This window comes from Elgaria multicarinata, chromosome 4, assembly GCF_023053635.1.
Source record: "Elgaria multicarinata webbii isolate HBS135686 ecotype San Diego chromosome 4, rElgMul1.1.pri, whole genome shotgun sequence".
NCBI classification, from domain to species: domain Eukaryota; kingdom Metazoa; phylum Chordata; class Lepidosauria; order Squamata; family Anguidae; genus Elgaria; species Elgaria multicarinata.
The window spans coordinates 138,532,965-138,554,545 of NC_086174.1; positions in this window are offsets into that span (position 1 = coordinate 138,532,965).

Genomic DNA, 21,581 nt, shown 5'->3' on the forward strand with positions numbered 1-21,581 from the left:
GAGGACCCACAATCTTCCTTGAGTAACGGTTCTCAGTCACAGGATAAAAACCCCATGTGGAGAAGCCCTTAGAACCGCATGTCAATTGCTGGCATTTGTGCAGCCGTGTGCTCCTGAGAATACCCACAAAAGGGGCAGAGGTTGCGTTTTTTTGGATGCAGCTTGCATTTGCATCTTTTACTTGTAGTTCAATATTAAGTTATTACAAAGCTTTGTGATGACATTCTCTCTGCCTGACAGTTATGCAGTGATGCTTGTGAAAAATTAAGGAAGTGGGACTACGCAGAAGAGGAATAACCCAATAGGGAATATCGCTGTATTGCAGATCTCAGTTAAAGAGTTGGAGCCTTCCACATGTTTCATATTATTGTCAAGGGCACAGGGAGGCCAGAATCGCTATGGATTCTGCTGGATTTGCGCCATATATCTGATGGCTGGACTCTATGGCTATGAAGGGATTCTACAGGGTATAATTAATGAGTGGATTTGTAATAATAATGAATGCAACTGTGGCTAAAGTTTGGAGGGGATTTTGGAGAACATAGTATTTAGCAGGCATGTGCTGTGAAGTTGAAAAGATGAGGCTGGTGTCTTCTCAGCTATTTGGGAATTGTGTCTGTGACGCTGTTGGACTTCTTCATTTCTTCAACCTGCCCCATTCAGAAGGTGAGGGGCTCTTTTTTAATAATAATAATAATAATAATAATAATAATAATAATAATAATAATAATAGTAATTTTATTTCTTACCCGCCTCTCCGTTCTGATCAAGGCGGGGAGCAGCAGTAAATATAAATTACATAAAACTGAATTAAAACATAATATACATTGTTAAAAACATCCTAAAAACATTCTAAAACATCTTAAAATTCCACTGGATAGGCCTGCCGGAAGAGAACAGTCTCTATAGCTTTCTTGAATGCTAAAAGACTGTCAAACTGATGAGGCCATTCCACAGTCTGGGAGCAGCAGAAGAGAAGGTCCTCTGGGTAATAGTTGTCAGCCTAGTCTTTGCTGACTGAAGTAGATTCTTCCCAGAGGACCTGAGTGTGCGGGGTGGATTGTACGGGAGAAGGCCATCCCACAGGTAGCCTGTGGGACTCAAACCATGTAGGGCTTTAAAGGTAATAACCAACACTTTATACTTTGTCCGAAAACTAATTGGCAGCCAGTGAAGAGATTTTAAAACTGGTGTAATGTGGTCATTTTTCCCTAGGGGGAAACACTCGATGGCCAGGCTAGAATCTGGCAAACCTAACCTCAGCCATGTGTACGGCCAGAGTACCACACCACAGGTGCCTGTAGAAGGGCAAGTCACAGCCAGGGAAGCCTCAAGAAGTCAAGTACTTAGAGGTGCAATTAGGGCTACGTCACCTGTTACATTATTTATGCAGACATAGTCACTCCATCACAGTGTATATGTTTTTCCATGTGTACATGGCATGAATGTATATTCAATTTGAAAGGAATACATGTTTTGCCATGCTTCCTACTACTGGTGCTCATGGGGGGGGGGGAAACACATTTGCTGATGTGTATATAGAGCGTGTGCTTTGATTTCAAGAACGTATTAAGCTGTTGGTAGATCCTTCAAGAAGAGTTGCTGAAAATCTGGGTGTTTGGAGTTGGAATGGCTGCAATTACATCAGCCTTCCTCAGCCCGGTGCCTTCAACTCCCATCAGACCCAATCACTATGGCTATTGGTCAGGAATGCTCGGATATGTAGTCCAAAACATCTGGAGGGCATCTGGGCAGGGGAGGCTCAACTACATGAACAAGAGACCAAGAGGTAGAGAAGGGGGAACAGAGGGTGAAAGTATGCTGCAGAATCCACCCACTTTTGGCTCCGGTTTTACCCATCACCAGCTGTAGCCCTGTGCTTGATATTACCTGTGGGTTAATGGCTCTTTATAGAAACGAAAATGTTCCCTACCTCTGGGTTAGAGCAAACTTTGAATGTTCAGGTATCATCAATCTGAATCTAGTAACAGAAGTTTGAGAAGGATACCTGTCTGCACAGCAACAACCAGGTGCTCTGGCTCCATTTAGTCAAGTTTTCCTTGTTAAGAAAAAAAAATGGAATGAGAAGGACTTAAAGCAAATGACAATGGGCCAGGGCCAGGCTAACTTGATTTCTCTGCTGAGTAGGTAAAGGGCATCCGCCAAAGCTGGAGGCTTCTGGGAGAGTAGTGGAGAAACAATAGGATTGCCTGTTCAGATTCTTGCCTCTCTCCCCCCCCCCCCCCCATAATGATGAAAATGAATGGAATGAGAACATTCTTTTATGGCTTGGCTGAAGCAGAAGGGAAACAGCTGGAAGGATCCACCCCACCCACCCCGTCTGCTCATGTCTCTTATAAAGAGAGAGTTTGTTCCAGGAACAGCCAAGCTCAGCTCTGGGAAATTTGGTGTCAGAGCACCACTGCTGTGCCTTTCCTGGGAACTGCCTTAGCAGGGCACATGCAGCTTCAGGTAAAACGTAGCCTGATGGAGCAGCAATGAGGAGAAGCAATGATGAACGCACAAGTGCAAACAGGCGCTGGAGCTCTATTAACTGTTAGCTATGATGGGATTGAAGGGGAAAATTGAAATCTGCCTCACATCTGATGGCAGGCTGAAAAAATACAATCTGTACACTCGGTTGAGGAATTTGGGTTTTGTTTAAATATATGTACAGTGGGATTTGCAAAATGATACAGACAGGCATTATTTCATACGTGGTTGGTGATGTGCATACTTGTATCCTAATTTGCACATCACAAATTAGGCATACAAAAATACAGAGCACAGTGGGCCCTGTATTAGTCACAGCAATATAATGTTACGACTGAAGATACAGAACCAACCAGATTTTCTCTCCTGAAATTTAGATGCTGCCTTGTAGATATACTCTATTCATTTTTGCAAATATGAGATTGCTTTACTCACTGGGTTGTGTGCAATGGCGTGCAGAGGAATAACTGCCGAAACAATCTTAGGGCTGGATGATCAAAATAGGATCCTGTATGCATTTCCACAGTATAGCATTCCTTAAGGAGAGAACAAGCAAAACTATAACTATAGAGAACGGCACTTCATCGAGTTTAACAGAGCGGAACTTCTAAAGTGGCATACAGTCATAACAGAGGTGGCTGTCTATTTGGGGCAGATAGGGGTGTGACCCTCTACCTGTCCCCCACCCACTTGTGCCAGAGAGATCCCCCCACAACCATGTACATTTGCTCCAAGTGCTGCACATGGACTTCTCCTGAACTCCCCCAACAATCTCAGTGGTGTATTGGGAATCTGCACTGCCTTCTGCCCACCAGCCCTAAAGGGCACTAGCTGCCACTGAGTAGTAGGGTTTACAACTACCAGCCCCTGGGGCCCATACAGTCCCTCTGAGAGGCCTCCACTCCCTGCATACCCAGAAATGAAAGAAGGGTTGGGGAATGTGGGGTTGGCAATGAACTTTCCAGCAGGCCATTTACAGCTGACCAGGAAGTTCTTGTTTTCTGTGACTGTATAACAGGAGTGGGCATCTTGTGACCCTCTGGACATTGTTGGACTGTAACTCAGATCAGCCCTAATTGGCATAGCCATGTTGCAGTACTGATGGGAGTTGTAGTCCAATTACAGCTGGAAGGCCATGTGTTCCCTATCCCTGCTGTATAAGCTTGATTCTGATAAGCCTGGCACAGATATGCATTGGAAAACATCCTGAATTGGAGGTTGTATTTGGAATGCAGATCTGGATACAATTAGGCCATGTCTGAATCCGCACAGCTGAACAGAGCAGAGACCTCTGCATAGAAAACATGAATGGGATCAGTTACTCTTAAGGCTTTGGAAAACAGACAGGGGTCTGAGTGTGGTGGTGGGGGTCATAGCCGTTCCTTCTGTATTTCACCTACTTTGAACTAATGCCTGACGCTCATGTGGATCCACAGAAGTGCAGCTGCACAGACACTGCACCAACATAAATAGGGGGTTTGCACTGTGACTGGGGGGAAAAACAATTTAGAAAAACAGCAGGAAACCAAAGAGAACATTTTATGAGTAATTACATACCCAGAGGCATTTCCTTTTGAGACTACCAATGGAACATCATTGTACAGAGCAAACGAGATATTTCAAGGAAGCCAGAACCAGCTTAAGGTCTGAAACTGGGCAGGAAGAAGAGCCTAGAAAAAGGAATGAATGCAGGAATCTAAGAGCTCCATCACAACGGGGGGGGGGGGGGGGACACACGCTCCCTACTGTTGCTTCTCCACTCGTGTTTTCGTGATTCTTGAAGAGCCCTTGGATCAATGGTGTCCCTGAATATGTCCGAATTCTGCAGTGGTGTCAAACAGCTGCTAACGTTGGACTACCAAACAAAATAGTAAAAGGGACTTTTCTTAGTTGCTTTCCTCATTCAGGTCAAATATGGAGAGCATGTTAGAAAGATACAGTACCAGCACTCTGAACCAATGGATATTTTGGCTGGTACTAGCAGTAGGAGAGATTTCGTAGGTATACATACTTCGTTTTCTCTGTAGCAGCCAGCTCCCATTCTCCCAGTTGTACAGCTTTCACTATGGTCTCCCTAAGTTCAGGGTCTTTCTTGACTCACTAAAACCAAAAATAAAAATAAAAAGGTGCTTGTAAAATAGCTAAAAAGCCAGCTCTCTCCTTCCTGTGCCATATTTATGCAGCTTCATCAAATATGGATCGCATGATATTTTTAAATAGATTGATATTTACAGCCCACAGAAAAATTCATTTTTAAAATCACGGTGATGGAGTCATGAGCTAGATGAGAACGTATCAGGGAAGCTGGGGCTTATTGATTATGCAAACAGTATTCCGAGTGGAAAAGGTTATGTTTATAACATCATTTCTTCGCTAATGTTCTTGGCTCACAACCCCTTGTTGCTCGCTGGGGAAGTGTTCCAGCTAAAACTGGGTCACAACAGTCATTTTTGAGGTTCATCAAGTGGGGACCTCTATTTTTACTGCAGCTTCCTATCTTGCTCGGTGCATGAAAGCTTAGATTTTTCAGATTCCTTTTCTTCTTGGTCGTGCTGCTTCATACTTTCAGGGGATGAGCATCAGGTCTGAAAAAGCTGCGCTTGTTCGAAAGACATTTGAATAGCTTCCTTTCAGATAGAATAGGCGCATAAGCACAGTCATACAACACACACAGGTGAGTCACCTAGGATTCCTGTTAAGATTCTTCTTTCATTCCTGCCATTTTCTAAAAGATCATGCTAAGCCAGGCTGCCAGGGATTGGTATACACATTACTGTAAAATCTTTAGGGCTTGGTTGTATCTGATCCTTTGGAACGTGGACAGATTTTTTTCTTTAGACAGAACAAATTTCCTTCAATAGGTCACAATAGGTGAGACAAAGGCCCTTTTCCCTCTTGCTTTCATCTGACAAGGCACCCAGGGATGCCTCCGGAATTATTTAAACTTTCCTGACTGGTGGGCATTGATACTGGCCAAACTGTTTACTCAGACTAGCAAGGAGGATGTATTTCCAACTGGGTGGGAAGAGCGTATGATCTTTCAAATGTTTTTTTTTTTAAAGATTTCATTTATATCCCACCTTTCTGACTCAAACAGTACCTGAGGCAGCTAGGTTATGAAGTGTTTAAAAGGCCAGTAAACAAAATCCATGTAAGTATCACCCAATTTGCCTATTGAATGTCGTTTCCAAGTTATACAGTAAATATCTCAGTTGGTACAGCTCAAGGACATTGACAAGGTGCTTGGACAGGTTCGTGCAGCCACCTCCATATTGGATCCTTGCCCCTCTTGGCTAATAAAAGCCGGCTGGGCCAGGGAAGTGATTAATGTCTCTTTGCAAGAGGAGTGGACCCAAGCTGCCTGAAAGGGGCAGTATGTTATCTTTGTATGCTGTCTGCTTTATGTTTTTATGTTTTTAAATTTTGTATATTGATTTTTAATGTTTTAATCTTTTGTAAACTGCCCAGAGAACTTTGGTCATGGGGCAGTATAGAATTATTATTATTATTATTATTATTATTATTATTATTATTAATTATATCATTATCATCATCATCTACAGAACAAGAATGGGAATCACGTCATTCACCCCAAACAACCTGGCTTCTAAAGGGGCTAATGTATAATTGATCACACAGTGTAACCCTTTATTGCTTTGCCCGACAGTGCATTAAGGGTCCTACTAAACATTTATACATTACTTTTGTAACGTGGCTGCAGCTTTGAACAGTGAATAGAAACCAGCCTTGGAATAATTAACCTATACTACTATCAACAAGCATCTTTTATTCTTACACCAAAAACTGTTTAAGATTTCTCATTATATGACAGATGCTATTGCAACCCATCAGAGGATGAAACAAGGGTGTCTTCTAGTTTAATTCTTCTTCCAAGTTTCTACCTTAAAGACTGGATTCTGGGGTCATCTGGTTCAGAATATTGTCCACCCTCAATCAGCTGTGTAAGTGCAGGGTCTCTTTTCTCTTGTATGGTTAGGATATGACCCTACTATCCTATAACTATGTAGGCTTAAAGAGGATGTTATCTAAATTCAGACGCCATAAAGAGAAAAGTTTAACCATTCAAAAATCAAAGTGATGGTCTTTGGAAAGAAGCCTCTCAAATTTCACTGGTCAATAGATAACCATCTGCTCAATTAATGCCAGGACTTTTAATATCATGAAGAAATATCAAAGTTTGTGATTTCTAGAACTATAGGTGCTGTAGTTAAAAATCTACTGCACTATAGTTGGCCTTTCCGTGAATGCTGCCTTGAAATGTTTCCAAAGTCAAGCGATAGCTCAAGGTATGAGGCTGGGTTGATCAGCAGGTTACAAAACTGGAATTTTAGCCAACCACTTTTCCAAAAAAAGAAAGAGTTCTGCCTCCTCCTGGTACTCCAGCAGCTTTGGCTTGGGCACATAATACCATGCCCACCCATCTGAGGAAAAGGAAAGATAGCCCAAGTAGCCATCTATTAAAACTGGCTTATGAAAAGTTATAAAACTGTAAAGACTTTAGCAGGATCTACACTACTGCTTTTTAGTGGTTTATAACAATTCCAAGGCTATAGCTCAGTGGCAGATTATCTGTTTTGCATGCACAAGGTCCCAAGTTCAATCCCTGGCTATACTATAATGACCAGATAGAAAAGAGGGCAGGGCTCCTGCAGCGTTAACTGTTGTACTGAAGAGGGGATTTCACCAGGCGCTGCATGCATACAAATGACATCTGCTGAAATCCCCTTTTCTGTATAACTGTTAAAGATACAGGAGCCCTGCCCTCCATTCCATATGGTCACTCTACATTAGATAGGCACCTTCTTCTTTTCTTGGTATTTTGATATGGGATGAAAAGATCATAGATAGTTCTCACTCCAGATAAAACTCTCTAGACACTTGGGGAAACAAACATTAAGCTGTTGTAATGGTTGTATCATAATCTGGACTATGGAGAACCAATTGAAGCCAAGAACCCTCTGCAATACAGGTAATTCTTATACTGTTTTGTTTTATTCTGTACAGCGCCATGAAAATTTATGGCTCTTTATAAATAAATAAATAATAATAATACTGTTAGAACCTCGCATGACACATTTCTTGGAAAGAACTGAATATAACTTTGGTATTGACTCAGCTAATTATTTTTATTGGTTCCATTGGTAAATTTAGTAACAGTAATTGCAATGAGTCAATATGTTAGGTATTTTAGTTAAGAGTGTTCCTTAATCAGGAATCATATTGTTATCTTGCAGAACACATCTAAAGGCAAATAGGAACAAGTTTCATAAATGTCTAACTTGTTTCTTTCCTAAGAAATATGAAACACACACATTAGGAGGCAAGCTACAAACTTGTGTTTTTGTGAACCCATTGTTATGACAAATGCCTTGTGACACTAGCCATTGTCTTTGGGGACGCTGTGTGGAAACAGCAGCAATAGAAAATTATGTATGAATTACAGAGTGGTGGCTCATTTTCCATATGGTTGCCAAGTAGCCATTGATTTACTGGTTTAACCCAATCAAACTACATTCTGGCAGGATCTGGAAAACCTGTAAATCAGGCCCTGACTGATACATTTTGCTGTCTGGGGTGGAGCAGTAAGTGTTAAGTATATGAAAAGAAATACTTGCTTAGTCATTAAAATTGTGTGTGTATGGCTATCTCAGGGTTAAACAGAGAAAGACTATCTGTGGGCAATTACCTTGAGATAGAGGCTGTTCTGGGAACCTTGCCAAGATTCTAAGTTAGCCTCATCACAGCTGTATGTAATGTAGATAAGAATTGTGTAAGATGTGTATATAGTTTCTCACTTTGTAAAATGGAACTGATCACTGCTCTATGATCACTGCTCTCTGTGTATGCCTCAGTGTGCGATCTGAACTGATCTGAATTGGACTGCACAGAAACCTGAAGGAAATAAACCAGCTCTGCTGTGTAAGACCTGTGTGATGTGTGTTTGTTTCTGAGCACAAACAGAGTTCCAGAAGGAGAAAAGTTCTGGCAATAACCCAACAAAGGTTATGGGCCCAGTCCAGGCAGCCCAGTCTAGCCCAGTCCAATCTAGGCAAGTCTACGCCAGCCTAACCCAGGCAGAAGAACCAGAACTTGGTGGGAACGGTGCAGTATCAGAACCAGGAGTCTGCTAAAACAGAAAACTGTTGATGAAGGAAGACATCAAGCTTAAGCCAGTGCTGCAAAGTGAGGAAGAATCTCAGTCGGCTGACTCTGAGGAGGACTCTGAGCAGGAGGACGGTGAGATACCAATTCCTAAAGCAGAGGAAATGGCAGGAGCTAATATGTCTGGTTTGCATCAATTGTTGGAAAAGCTGAATGACTCTAACTATGCATTATGGTCTTACAAAATGCAAATGTATCTGATTCAGGCTGAACTGTGGTATGTAGTCACAGAGGATCCACCAGATAGAGCAGATCCACAGAATGCTAAATGGTTTAAGGACGATGCAAAAGCAATGGCAGTTATTGCATTAGCTGTGGAAGACTCTCAAATTTCCTTCATTCAGTTTTTGAATACATCAAAAGAGTGCTGGAATGCGCTACAAGCTGTATATCAAAGAGAAACAGCGGGCAGTAAAATAATTCTAACCCGGAAGCTGTATGGAATGAAGCTGAAACCAGGGGAGTCTATGTCAAACCATTTGAAAAGCATGAGAGAAATCTTCAATCAACTCAGGGCACGAGGGATGGAGTTTACAACTATACACCAAGTCTATGTGATTTTGTCAAGTCTTGATTCATCTTACGATGCGGTTGTCACCATGATGGAAAGTCAAGAGGAGAAAAATTTAACCCTCGAGTATGTAGCTGGAAAACTACTGGAAACCTATGAAAGAAGACAAGCTTCAAAACAACAGAGCCTTAAACTTCCTGTGGCTGAATTTCAACAAAGCCATAAATCTTCTGATGTGGTGGCTGCATTAAAGGCAAGGAAATGCTTTAATTGTGGTTCCACAGAACACTTAAGGCGGGATTGCAACAAGAAGAAGAAAAAGCAGTCAACAGCAAAGTGGAGAGAAGAGAACAACATGAATGAAGCTGAATCAACAAAGAAGTGTCTTCTAGCAAGAGTCAAAGAGACAATGAATCCTTGGTTTTTGGACTCTGGGGCTTCAATAAGTATGGCAAAAGACAAACTTTCATTTGTAACCTTGGAAACTTCTACTTCAGAGCAAAAGTGTGTTACCCTTGCAAATGGAACAAAAATCCAGATATGTGGTGTGGGTAATGTATATTTTGATTGTCTGGGAGTTGAACTACAAAGTGTTTTATATGTACCAGAATTGGAAACAAACCTTCTAAGTGTGTTTCAGTTAACAGAAATGGGGTATGAGGTTTGTTTTACTGAAGAAAATTGTACTATAAAACAGGGAAACAAGGTGTGTGTGCAGGGAAAAATGAAAGAATCTTTGTATGTGATTAATACTTGTACAGAAAATGAAGTTGTAGCCAGCAAAGTCACAACAAAAACAATAGCCAATTGCAAACCACACCAAGAGTGTATCCATTTAACTCATAAAAGGTTTGGTCATGCTAACTATAAAACAATTTCTAAGATTCCAGAATTGTGTGAAGGGGTGAAAATCAAACCATGTTCTAACTATGTAGAATGTAATGTATGCAGTGAAACCAAGTGTCATAAGTCAAACATTCCAAAACATAGTGAGAGAACAACAAAAAGAATTTTTGAATTAATTCATGCAGATCTTGCAGGTCCTTTTGAGACAAGTCAAGGAGGAAACAGATTTTTCTTGTCTATTGTTGATGATTACAGTAGATTTGGATTTGTGTATGTGTTAAAACAGAAGAGTGAAACTTTTGGAAAGTTTAAAGCCTTTGTTAAGTGGAGTAAAAATAGATTTAAAGAACCTATAGCTAATCTAAGAACGGACCGGGGAGGTGAATTTCTCAGCAACCAATTAAAAAAATTCCTCAGTGATGAGGGTATACAACATGACCTTACTGCTCCATATTCACCATTTCAAAATGGAGTTGCAGAAAGGAAAAACAGAACCTTGCAGAACATGTTAAGAGCTCTATTGAAAGAGTCAGGATTGTCTAATCTGTTCTGGGCAGAAGCTTTGTCCACTTCAAATTATTTGTTAAACAGGCTTTACCACTCTGTACATGAAAAAACCCCATATGAAATGTTTTACAAAAGAAAACCTAGAGTGTCACATATACGGGTTTTTGGAAGTAAATGTTTTGCTCATGTTCAGAAAGAAAACAGACCAGGAAAACTAGCTCAAAGAGGTTTGGAATGTAAACTGTTGGGATATGATACACAAACAAAAGGCTATCGTTTGTGGTCTCCATATCACAAAAGTGTAATTGTGAGCAGAGATGTAGTTTTTCATGAACAAATGCAGGAAACAAAACAGTATGTAAGTTTGCCTGTAGAACAGAAAGCTGTAGAAACAGAAGAAATTCCTGAACAATCTCAGCAAGAGAGGGAGGGGGAAGAAACTGTAAAGGAGGAAACTATGCCTGTAACTATGCCAAGACGATCAGAAAGGGAACGCAAAGCTCCAATTCGTTACTCAGATGAATACCAAAGCAAACAGGTTTCTCATAGAGCTTTACTAATAGCCTATGAACCTACTTCATTTGAGGAAATTCAGGAAATGGAACCTACAGAAGCTCAGGGCTGGCATGAAGCAATGTCAGAGGAAATCAGAGCAATGGAAAAAAATGAAACGTGGGAGCTAGTACCTTTACCTGAAGGTCGTAAAGCCATTACCTGTAAATGGGTATTCAAAGTAAAACAAAATGAGAAAGGACAGGTGGAACGTTACAGAGCAAGATTGGTAGCAAGAGGATTTGCTCAAAAATATCTAATAGATTTTGAAGAAGTTTATGCACCTACAACAAAATACTCAAGTGTAAAACTTTTGTTAAAAATTGCAGCAGAAAAACAATTGAATGTATTTCATTTTGACATCAAAACAGCTTTCTTATATGGAGATTTAACTGAGGAAATTTACATGACTCAACCAAAAGGTTTTGTTAAAAATCCAGGGTTAGTTTGTAAATTGAAAAAATCCATATATGGTTTGAGGCAAGCAGCAAGGTGTTGGAATAAGAAACTGGACAATGTATTGATCAAAATGGGTTTTAAACAAAGCAAAGCTGATCATTGTTTGTACACAAAACAGGATGGTTCAAATGTAGTGTATTTGCTGATTTATGTAGATGATTTGTTACTGGTTTTTAATGAAGAAGAACAGAAAAACACATTTGTAAACCAGCTGCAAAGACATTTTGAGTTAAAAGACCTTGGTTCAGTGAAAAGTTATTTGGGAATGCAAATTTCAAAAGATTCTAACACAGGGTCATTTCTGATTGAACAAAGTGGCAAAATTAAAAAATTGCTGGAAGAACACAGCATGGAGAATTGTAAAATTGTTGCCACTCCTATGGTCACTGATTTTCAAAATCAGACAGACAGTACTGAAATGGAAGACATACAGAAATATCAGAGTGTGATTGGAAGTTTACTTTATCTAGCAAACCTAAGTAGACCAGATATTACATTTGCTGTAAATCTTTTAAGCAGAAAAATGACAAAACCTTCTGTAACTGATTGGACAGCTGTAAAACGTGTATTGAGATATCTAAAAGGTACAATCAATCACAAATTGGAAATATCTACACACAAAGATGGAAATTTCTGTGTTTATGCAGATGCTGACTGGGCTAACGCAATTGATAGAAAGTCTACCAGTGGAGCAGCATTCTTTTACAATCAATCTTTGATTGATTGGTATACAAGAAAACAAAATTGTGTAGCAACCTCTAGTGCAGAAGCAGAATATATCAGTTTATCTCTGGCTTGTAATGAGATTGAGTGGTATAAACAATTATTTGCTGATCTAAGGTTGGAAATTGAGACACCAGTAACCATATTTGAGGATAATCAGGCATGTATTAGTATGGCTACATCTGAAAAGTGTAAACCAAGAACTAAACATGTGGATGTTCGTTATTCTCATGTGAAAGATATAATTCAGAAGGGCTGGATTAAGCTTGAATATTGTCCATCTGAAATGATGTTGGCTGATTTATTCACAAAACCAGTATCAATGGTAAAACACAAAGAGATGCTTTTAAAGCTGGGTCTCAGATTGTAACACAATTTAAACAACATGCGCAAGAGGAGGACTGTTAAGTATATGAAAAGAAATACTTGCTTAGTCATTAAAATTGTGTGTGTATGGCTATCTCAGGGTTAAACAGAGAAAGACTATCTGTGGGCAATTACCTTGAGATAGAGGCTGTTCTGGGAACCTTGCCAAGATTCTAAGTTAGCCTCATCACAGCTGTATGTAATGTAGATAAGAATTGTGTAAGATGTGTATATAGTTTCTCACTTTGTAAAATGGAACTGATCACTGCTCTATGATCACTGCTCTCTGTGTATGCCTCAGTGTGCGATCTGAACTGATCTGAATTGGACTGCACAGAAACCTGAAGGAAATAAACCAGCTCTGCTGTGTAAGACCTGTGTGATGTGTGTTTGTTTCTGAGCACAAACAGAGTTCCAGAAGGAGAAAAGTTCTGGCAATAACCCAACAGTAAGTGCCCCCCCCCCACACACAAAGGGGAATAGCACTGAAGGCCATTCAAGCTATTTTGGCATTGGAGGCAGAAAGTCACACAAACTCTTCCCCTCTCTGGCAGTAAAATGCAGTAATAATAAACAATGAACAATTATGACCCCACAAATTGTCTGCCTGAGGCAGTTGCTTCACTCTGCCTAATAGTAGGGCCAGCCCAAATAACGTTGAGAGCCAGCCCAACAAAACTGATTCACCTCACTAAGCTTCCCTCCTGCCTCTAACCCCTGATTACGGGTTCTGGACTAGACTTGTACAAGTTGTGTCACACACACACACTCAGGAAATTCCTATATATGAAACCAGAAATGGCCAGTCTCTTTCCTTTTCAGCAGAAAATTGCTAGCTACTCTTTCAAGGCCTTGACTGGGCCAAAATGCTTCCCTCTTCATTGACAGCAGAAAAATCCATCTTTTCTTCCAAGAGTTAGGAGTTTCACAATATCCTGTGGTTTTTTGTTGGGTTAAAACCCTTGTTTGTTTAACCCTCAACAACCCAGAATGCTGGGTTTGCACATCATGACAACCCAGGAACAGGGCATTCCTGGGTTGTTTCTCAAAGTGGATGTAAAACAGAAGCTCATCACACTGTACCCTGACAATTCCTAGGTTAAACAATGCAGGAATTGCCGGTCACCATGGGCAGGGGGAGAATCATGTTTGCTGTCCTGGGTCCTTGGAGTAAGGCCACGCTGAAACTCTAATTAAGCAAACAAAACAAGCATACTGAGATCATGGAGCAGCAGAAGGAAAAGGCCTATTGTGCCCTCCTGCTGGTAGGCTGCACAGTGCCCCATCTTGTTTCTTCAGGGCAAAATGGCAAGATGAAGAAGTAGACGCCGTTGGCTGATAAATGCCACATATGAACATGTACAAGGTTGCGTAATCTTGGAGCTTGTCTATATGGCTTCTTTACCCTGACCTAAATGTGCAAATTCGTGCTTCTGGACACATGACGCAGCCGTCCATTCGCATTGGGTTTTTAACGCGAGAATGCGCATATTTGCATTTGCGATTTACCGTGACTTTTGGATCACGTCCGAATTTGCACCACATGCTGGTTATGTGTCTTTGGAGGAGTTAAATTGCATTTTGGCATGTGGGCAGAGCTTTGAGGGTTGGACAACGTGATTGGCCAATTTCCCGATTTCTCACCTATCGGCTGCCTCGTTCCTTCGTGTTGTTTTTATTTTGAATTCTCTGATTTGAGAGAACTTATTAAAAGAAAGAGGGGTAAACAGGCATCCTCCTCTGCTGCCTCGTTCCTTCATGTCCCGTCCCCCCACTCCCGGTTTGTCCGTTATATGAATCTGCAGAGCTCCACATGTAAAATTTATAGGTTCCATCGTCTCTACTCCATATCATTATATCATCATATATGCGCATGTGCACATTTATAACTGCACTATATAAAAAAAATTAGGAAAGAAATTGCTGTTGCTGCTGCAGTATGACTCTCTTTACCTAGATTTGAATCAATGAAAATTTGGGTTTATATTTAAGGAGGAGTAATCCCGTTGTCATACAGATGGGGGATTGAATGACTAGTCTGTTTATCTTCAATGGTTGTGCCCTGGCTCTTTCATCTCTGCCCAGAACTCTGCTGCCCATATCATCCCCCACTCTCAATGCTCTGAACATGGGACACCCTCCTTTAAACCCACCAGTTTCTTGTCTGGGTCCAGCACAAGCACAGCCTTACTTCAAACCTGAGGGCAGAGCAGAGCAGAGCAGGGCAGGGCAGGGCAGGGCAGGGCAGGGCAGGCCTTAGGAGTGGGTGAGCTCAGGGTGCCATGCTGAAGTGGAAGTCAAGCTGAGCTCAGTGGCTGGTTTTTTTATTATTAATGTACTGTCTTCTGTGAGCTAGGGAGGCAGAAAGTAAGTATCTATAATCTTCCTTACAAGGTAAACTCTGCAGTGGCTGAGCAGTGACGCTGCGTTGTTTATACGACACAGTCGCCGACTCACAGCCATCACGAGGTTTTTGGGAGAAACTGCATGGTAAAAAAAAGTAACCGTCTTACCGTGGCTTTTCCTTTTCCTGTGAGGTCACCATCTTCCCACTGTCTGTCGGTGGTGACTTCGCTTCGCACCAAGGCTGGGTGTGTGTGTATTCCGGGGGCAGATTGAGGTCCACGATACGTCGGGGGGATGTGCAGGAAGACCAGGGCAGAGGGCAGGGGGTGGGCCTGGTCAGCTTAATGGCCAGAAAACCTACACTCCCTCCCTCAGTGGAGATTTACCTCTCCCACCCCGCAGCTGTGGTCTGCAGGGTTTTCAGTGAATGAGCGGCAAATCAAGACGCCTCCCAGGTTCTCTGGGTTGTTTGCTTATGAACTACAAAAGCGATCTTCCTTCAATTAGCTTTAAAGTATATTTCTTTTTTTCAATTTCCACTTTGATGTCATTTGCACGAGGTAAACATCAGTGGAAAGACAGCTTTACTTTGAGGCAATGTTACCGAGCGCTTAGTACTTCAAATGCTGTAAACACTCTTAGAGCTATGCAAATAATAAAGCTGTAAGCGGCATGCCTTTTTTATTTATACGTTTTCTTTATTATTTTAAAAGATAAGAAATAATGGCTGTTTTAAAATGAAAATGCTTACCAAAAGGACGGAAGTGCTACTAAATAAAAAGGATGAAAAGTAACACCTGTGATCTGCTGTGTTGCGTGGTGCGCTGCTACTGCTCAGAACGTGGCTTTTTGAACGTTGGCTTGTACAAACCGTAGCACAGTGGCTGAGAGATCAAGGTTTTGAGAAATGTTGCTCTCGATGGACATCATACTTGCACCAGGCTCCATAAATCCTCTGGGTGGCCCTGCAAAACTGATTACAGGGAGATAGGTAGGTGTGTGTGTGTGTGTGTGTGTGTGTGTGTGTGTGTGTGTGCATCAAACACACTCTTCACCCAGGGTGCTATTTATCCGACGGCTGGTCCTGCCTAAGGTGACTATAAATGAGTTAAGAAATGTACCATCAAATCCAGTAGAGCCCCACCAGTTGAAAACAAGGGCAGTCAAAGTAACAGTTCTGAGCGGACAAATGGAGTAGCCCCTTTCCCCTGTCAGTTCCCCACCCCCTCTCCCAAAGAAGCTGCTTGTGGACTCCCTATGTCATGACCAGGACTCTTGTGTGGGTCTCTCGGTAGATTGGCTTGGGGTTATCCAAGTTGTTTTGCAAGAGGAATGCATGCTGGCCCCTAGGCTCCTTTCGACCGTTTGCTTCAAATGAGGCTCCTGCCGCTAATGAGGCAGTAATAGCAGAACTACTAGCACGGTCTTCCCTTTACTCCAATAACCCTGTAACCCGCACTCACTATCCCCAGGGCACACTCTGGGGGTAGCAATTCCTTAGATTGTCATTGTCAGGAATTTCCCCTTTTCAACATTTTTTTTAAAAAAGTTCCTTACATTTCTAGGTCACTGCACATGCTGTCTGCATTCATTAAATGCTGTCATGTGGCTTTAAGGCATCCCCATGGGTCTGCACCGACAAAGAGCTCTCCTGATCCCAACTTCTGTTAAGCTTGAAAAAGGGTCAAACTAGATGTGACGGTGGCAAACCTGTGTGTCAGATTCAGGTTGCCAGCCACTAATTTCCTCTAAAGCAGGGCTGGGCAACTTGTGGCCCTCTAGATGTTTTGACCTACAACTCCCATCCTCCCTCACCATGGGCTAGGGAGGATGGGAGTTGTAGGCCAAAACATCTAGAGGGCACCAGGTTGGAGAAGGTGGATATAAAAGATTAGAAGGCATTCTAAGTGGTGGAACTTCTGTCTTTCAAGAGCAGATTGTCCTAAAATCCCAGACTTGATTCTGACCACTGGTCTGCAGACACTGGCTTTGCTGAATTGAGACTGCCAAACCCATTGTCCTGGAACAAACCCAAACCCTGAGACTTGGGAAGGGCAGCAAAGAGGATGATACACATAATAAACCTATCCATTTTGTGGCCAGGAAATCCCCTTTCCCCGTCTATCCTGTAGGGCATCAGGCCACAGGAGGTGGAGGAATCACAGTGCCTGCCCTTCCAGGGACTCAGGCCCTTTCTACACCTAAGGGTTATCCCAGTGAAATGGAGGGGTCGTCCCTGCCTGCTCCCAGGATTCCCTGTGTGTCATTTGGATGCACAGGGATGATCCCGGGATGATCCCAGGACAAATGGCTGGTGTAGACATGCCCTCAGTTGAATCCGTGGAGTGTTCCTACTTTGCCAAATGGTTGGGCAAGGTGGCATAGCCACTTCCTCCATGCCAGGGTGGTGGACCTCAGAAAGTTGCATCTGGCCAGCAAGACTAGTTCTGCTGGGTTTTCCTTCCTTTTCCTGGAGGACTTAAAAGTTGAGAAGGCAGAGGACGCATTCTTCCATGTGTCTAGGAATTTATTCCAAAGGACCAGTTTGGATGATCTATCAAAATAATATTAAAAATCATGCTTCTGAGAGAAAACTCAGATATCTTTGCCTGCTCTGCAATGTATGATTATTATTTTTGGAATGTGGAGAGGACAGTCAGAAATAAGCTATATGTTTATAGTTTATCAAAAAGAACCAGAAGGGGAAAAGAAAGGAGGAAAGAGAATATCAGGGGCCACAGTAGATTTGACAGGACAACCATTCACACGATTTATGTATATAGAAATAAATATAAAAGTTCATTTTTATGTCATGTCAACACTCAAAAGATCACAAAAATTAGAATTCCAAAACAATCAGTAGTAGTTTATAAAAGATTCAGATATCCATAATCTAGAAAAGACGTAGAAATATTCAACCAGTGCGTGACCTCTGATTTCTGGAATACTCAATTAGTTGATTAGATTAATTGATAAAAAACATGCAAATCAACTAAAAAGGTGTACTGGATAAAGTAGGGAGCAGATTTTTAAAAGAAATTTGTTTACTGCAAATGCATATGAACACTAGAGATGTCAAGCACCAATAAGCGGCATTCTCTCTTCTTCCAGAGGAGGGATGTTTCCCAGAACTCATGAAGGTGTGTTTCTTGCTTCAGAAATTGTTGCAATGTCCCTGTTTACCTTCACCAGCTTTATAGATCAATCAATTGAAACAAATATGACTCGTCAGCTTGACAGTCTTTTAGCATTCAAGAAAGTTATCAAGACTGATCTCTTCCGGCAGGCCTATCCAGTGGAATTTTAGGATGCTTTTAGGATGTTTTTAGGATGTTTTTAGGATTTTTTAAAACAGTGTATACTATGTTTATAATCAGTATTTTATGTATTTTATGCTTGCTGTTGTTCCCCACCTCGATCCAATCGGAGAGGCGGGTAAGAAATAAATTATTATTATTTAATCAAAAAGTCTTTAAACTGGTTGCAGCCCTACTGGATTACAAACTTGAATGGCTTTATATTTGATACCTGGTTTCTGATTTGCGGGAAAGCACCTTAAAGATAATGGCTCGGTTGCACAGAATGACACATTTTTGAAGCAATAATCAAACCAGTACAGTTTTTAGGAAGGTATTGACATGATACTGCCATTGACAAGCAAAACCAGTATCATTTATACATACTGGAAACTGGGATTTCAGGTGAAACTGGCTGGCAATAGATTAAGAAGAGATGAAAGAAAGTACTTATTCACTATTAATTTATGGAATTCATGTTTGCAACATGCAGCAACAGCCGCTGGCTTGGGTGGCTGTAAAAGGGGATTAGACAAATTCATGGAGGTCTGTCAACAGCAATTAGACATGATAAGTAAAACCTCCAGGTTTAGAATCAGTATGACTCTGAATACCATTTGGTGTGTCAGTGGGTGGGTGCGTGGGTGGGTGAATAGCGAAGAGGAACTATTGCCTTCACACCCTTCCTGTAGAGTTCCTGGTTGATATTTGTCTGGATGGACCTTTGGCTTGATCCGGCAGAACTCCTCTTATGTTCAGCTCTGGTGTGAGCATTGTGCCCTTTTGTTTTCTAAATGTTCTCATCCACTAAGGCCCAATTCGTATACTTCCTGTGGCATGCAGCACGCACACGCATCGTATGAAGATTCATGACCTCCCTCTTCAAAGAAGGTGCACAGCGCTGGCTTCCAAGTGTTGAGAGGGACTCTCAGAAGCTGGATCTTTGGCCCAGATGTCAATTGGGGAGGGAACCCCAAGAGAGTAACGCAAGGCGGACTGAGCACTTTGGAGCCTCACAAGGAAGAAGCCAAATCAGCAGAAATGTTTAAGGGAGAAGTTTCTTACAGATTTCAGTAGGGGGTATTGAGTATACAGGCACTTTGTGGAGAGTGGGTTGATTCTAAATAGTGAAGGAATGGGCAGGACAAGAGGACCACCTGACTCATTGGGTGAAATCCAATTGTGCCCGTCTGTTGAGGTAATGGCAGTCACCAGCAGAGTAGATTCTCCCTCATCATGCACCCCTTAAAACCTGCTGTGGGGTATCCTCTGGAGCAGATTTTAGGGGCAAATGGAAAGCTACAGGGTGGTGGTGGTGAAGACAGGAAAGGTGAGCAGAATTCCACTTATGTGACTCTAGACGTGGCCCATTGAGTTCTACTCACTTGGGATTTTGATCTGTTTGGAATTTCCCTCACCACATAAAATTTGGAGTATACAGGTTGTTCTTCCACAGTGATCAGCCAGAAGTGTGCTTTGCTGACTTCCTGTGATTTCTGTTCAGGATTGCCACCTTACTCTCTCAAGAACACGAGCAGGCAGCCAGCAACAGGTCACGGCCCACAAAATGCAGGCCCATTAGTATTTTACTTGGATTCTGAAATGATCGTGCATAAAATACAATCCTTTGTGGGATCATAAAAATTCATATTCCAAGGAAGAGTAAGTAAATCAGCTCACTGACAGGCCACACTAGGACAAGAGGATGATGCAACCAAGCCCATTATGTCGGATCCATTTAGCAGCTGCTAGGGGAGCATTGTGAGGCAAGAGCTTACAGGAATACAGTGGGAAACAGAAGCCCAAGTTAGAAGGCAACATAGAACAGATGAGTTAGAGAGAGGAAAGCAGCCATACCACATCTGGGGTCAGATGACAAGAACAGATGGAGTCTGACGGTAACTCTGCATTATACAAGAGGGATGAACTTTCCCCCTTTAAAAATGTATCTATTCTAGCTAGCGGACAATTCACAGGAAACTCGCAAGAAGGTGAAAGCATTTTTAACCCTGGGTTGTCCCTGCCTCCAAATTGAAAGACACTCTGAAGAAATGAGCACTCACTCCGGGAGCTGTAAATAGGATGTCTTTTCTCCCAGAACGCAGTCCTTGACAACTGTGTCCCTCCCCCTCCCCCCCCCCACCGCACAAGACAGGAACTCATCACTCCCCTTTACTGGATATACACCTGCCTATTGCTTCACTGTGCTTTTATTTCTTCTAGCCTCTGTACAAGGAACCTGACTTCCGAAATTCGCACTAGGAAAGGAAAATGCAGCTAGTCACAACAGAATCTGGAAATTTAGGAATGATAATAATTTATTTATAATATTTCTTGGCTGTCTTATGAAAATATACAATATAATAATGATAATGACAATGACAACATTCATAATAAAGGAGAAGAAACAGAAGACACAGCTGAGGATGAGACGGGGCTGGGGAAGAAGCTGGCAGGCTGGATGGGGAACCCTCATGGGTTGATCATGGTTCCCTATTCCTACTCTGCACTAAATGGCAATGTCTCACCAGGTTTCTGGCAGCAGTCTTTCCCAAACATACCTGGGAGATGCCATGGTCGTCCCCTCGCTAGGGGACGGCATTCTTCCCAATGGTGTACATAGATTATTATTATTATTGTTGTTGTTGTTGTTGTTGTTGTTGAGGTGAACTACCATATGCAGACAAGCAATGGCCTGTGGGAGAAGTGACAATCCTAATTTTGAGTTTGGTATGAGTGAACGTTACTCTCCTAAGGAATGATTCTCATAGAATCAGAGTTGGAAGGGACCTCAGAGGTCATCTAGATCAATCCCCGCTCAATACAGGATGCAACACCCCTGACAGGTTCAGACTCTGCTTAAACACCTCCAAGAAAGGAGAGACCATCACCTCCCAAGGCAATCTGTTCCACTGTTGAGCAGATATTACCATTAGGAAGTTTCTCTGAAAGTTAAACTGAAATACACTACCCTGCAATTTCCATCCATTGGTTGTCCTTGGAAGTGACAGAGTCCTGCCCTTGGGAGCAACAGAGAACACCTCCTGCACGACAGCCATTCAGATATTTGGAGACTGCCATCATGTCTCTCCTTAATCTTCTCTTCCCCAGGCACAACGTACCCAACTCCCCACCATTCCTCATAGGGATCTGGTTTCCGGACCCCTCAGCATTATACTGACCCTCGCCTGAACATTCTCCAGTTTGTCAATGTCCTTATTAAAATATGCCCCCCAAAACTAAACACAATACTCCAGGTGAGACCTGAGCAATTAACATTCTAATATTGTTTAAAGTCT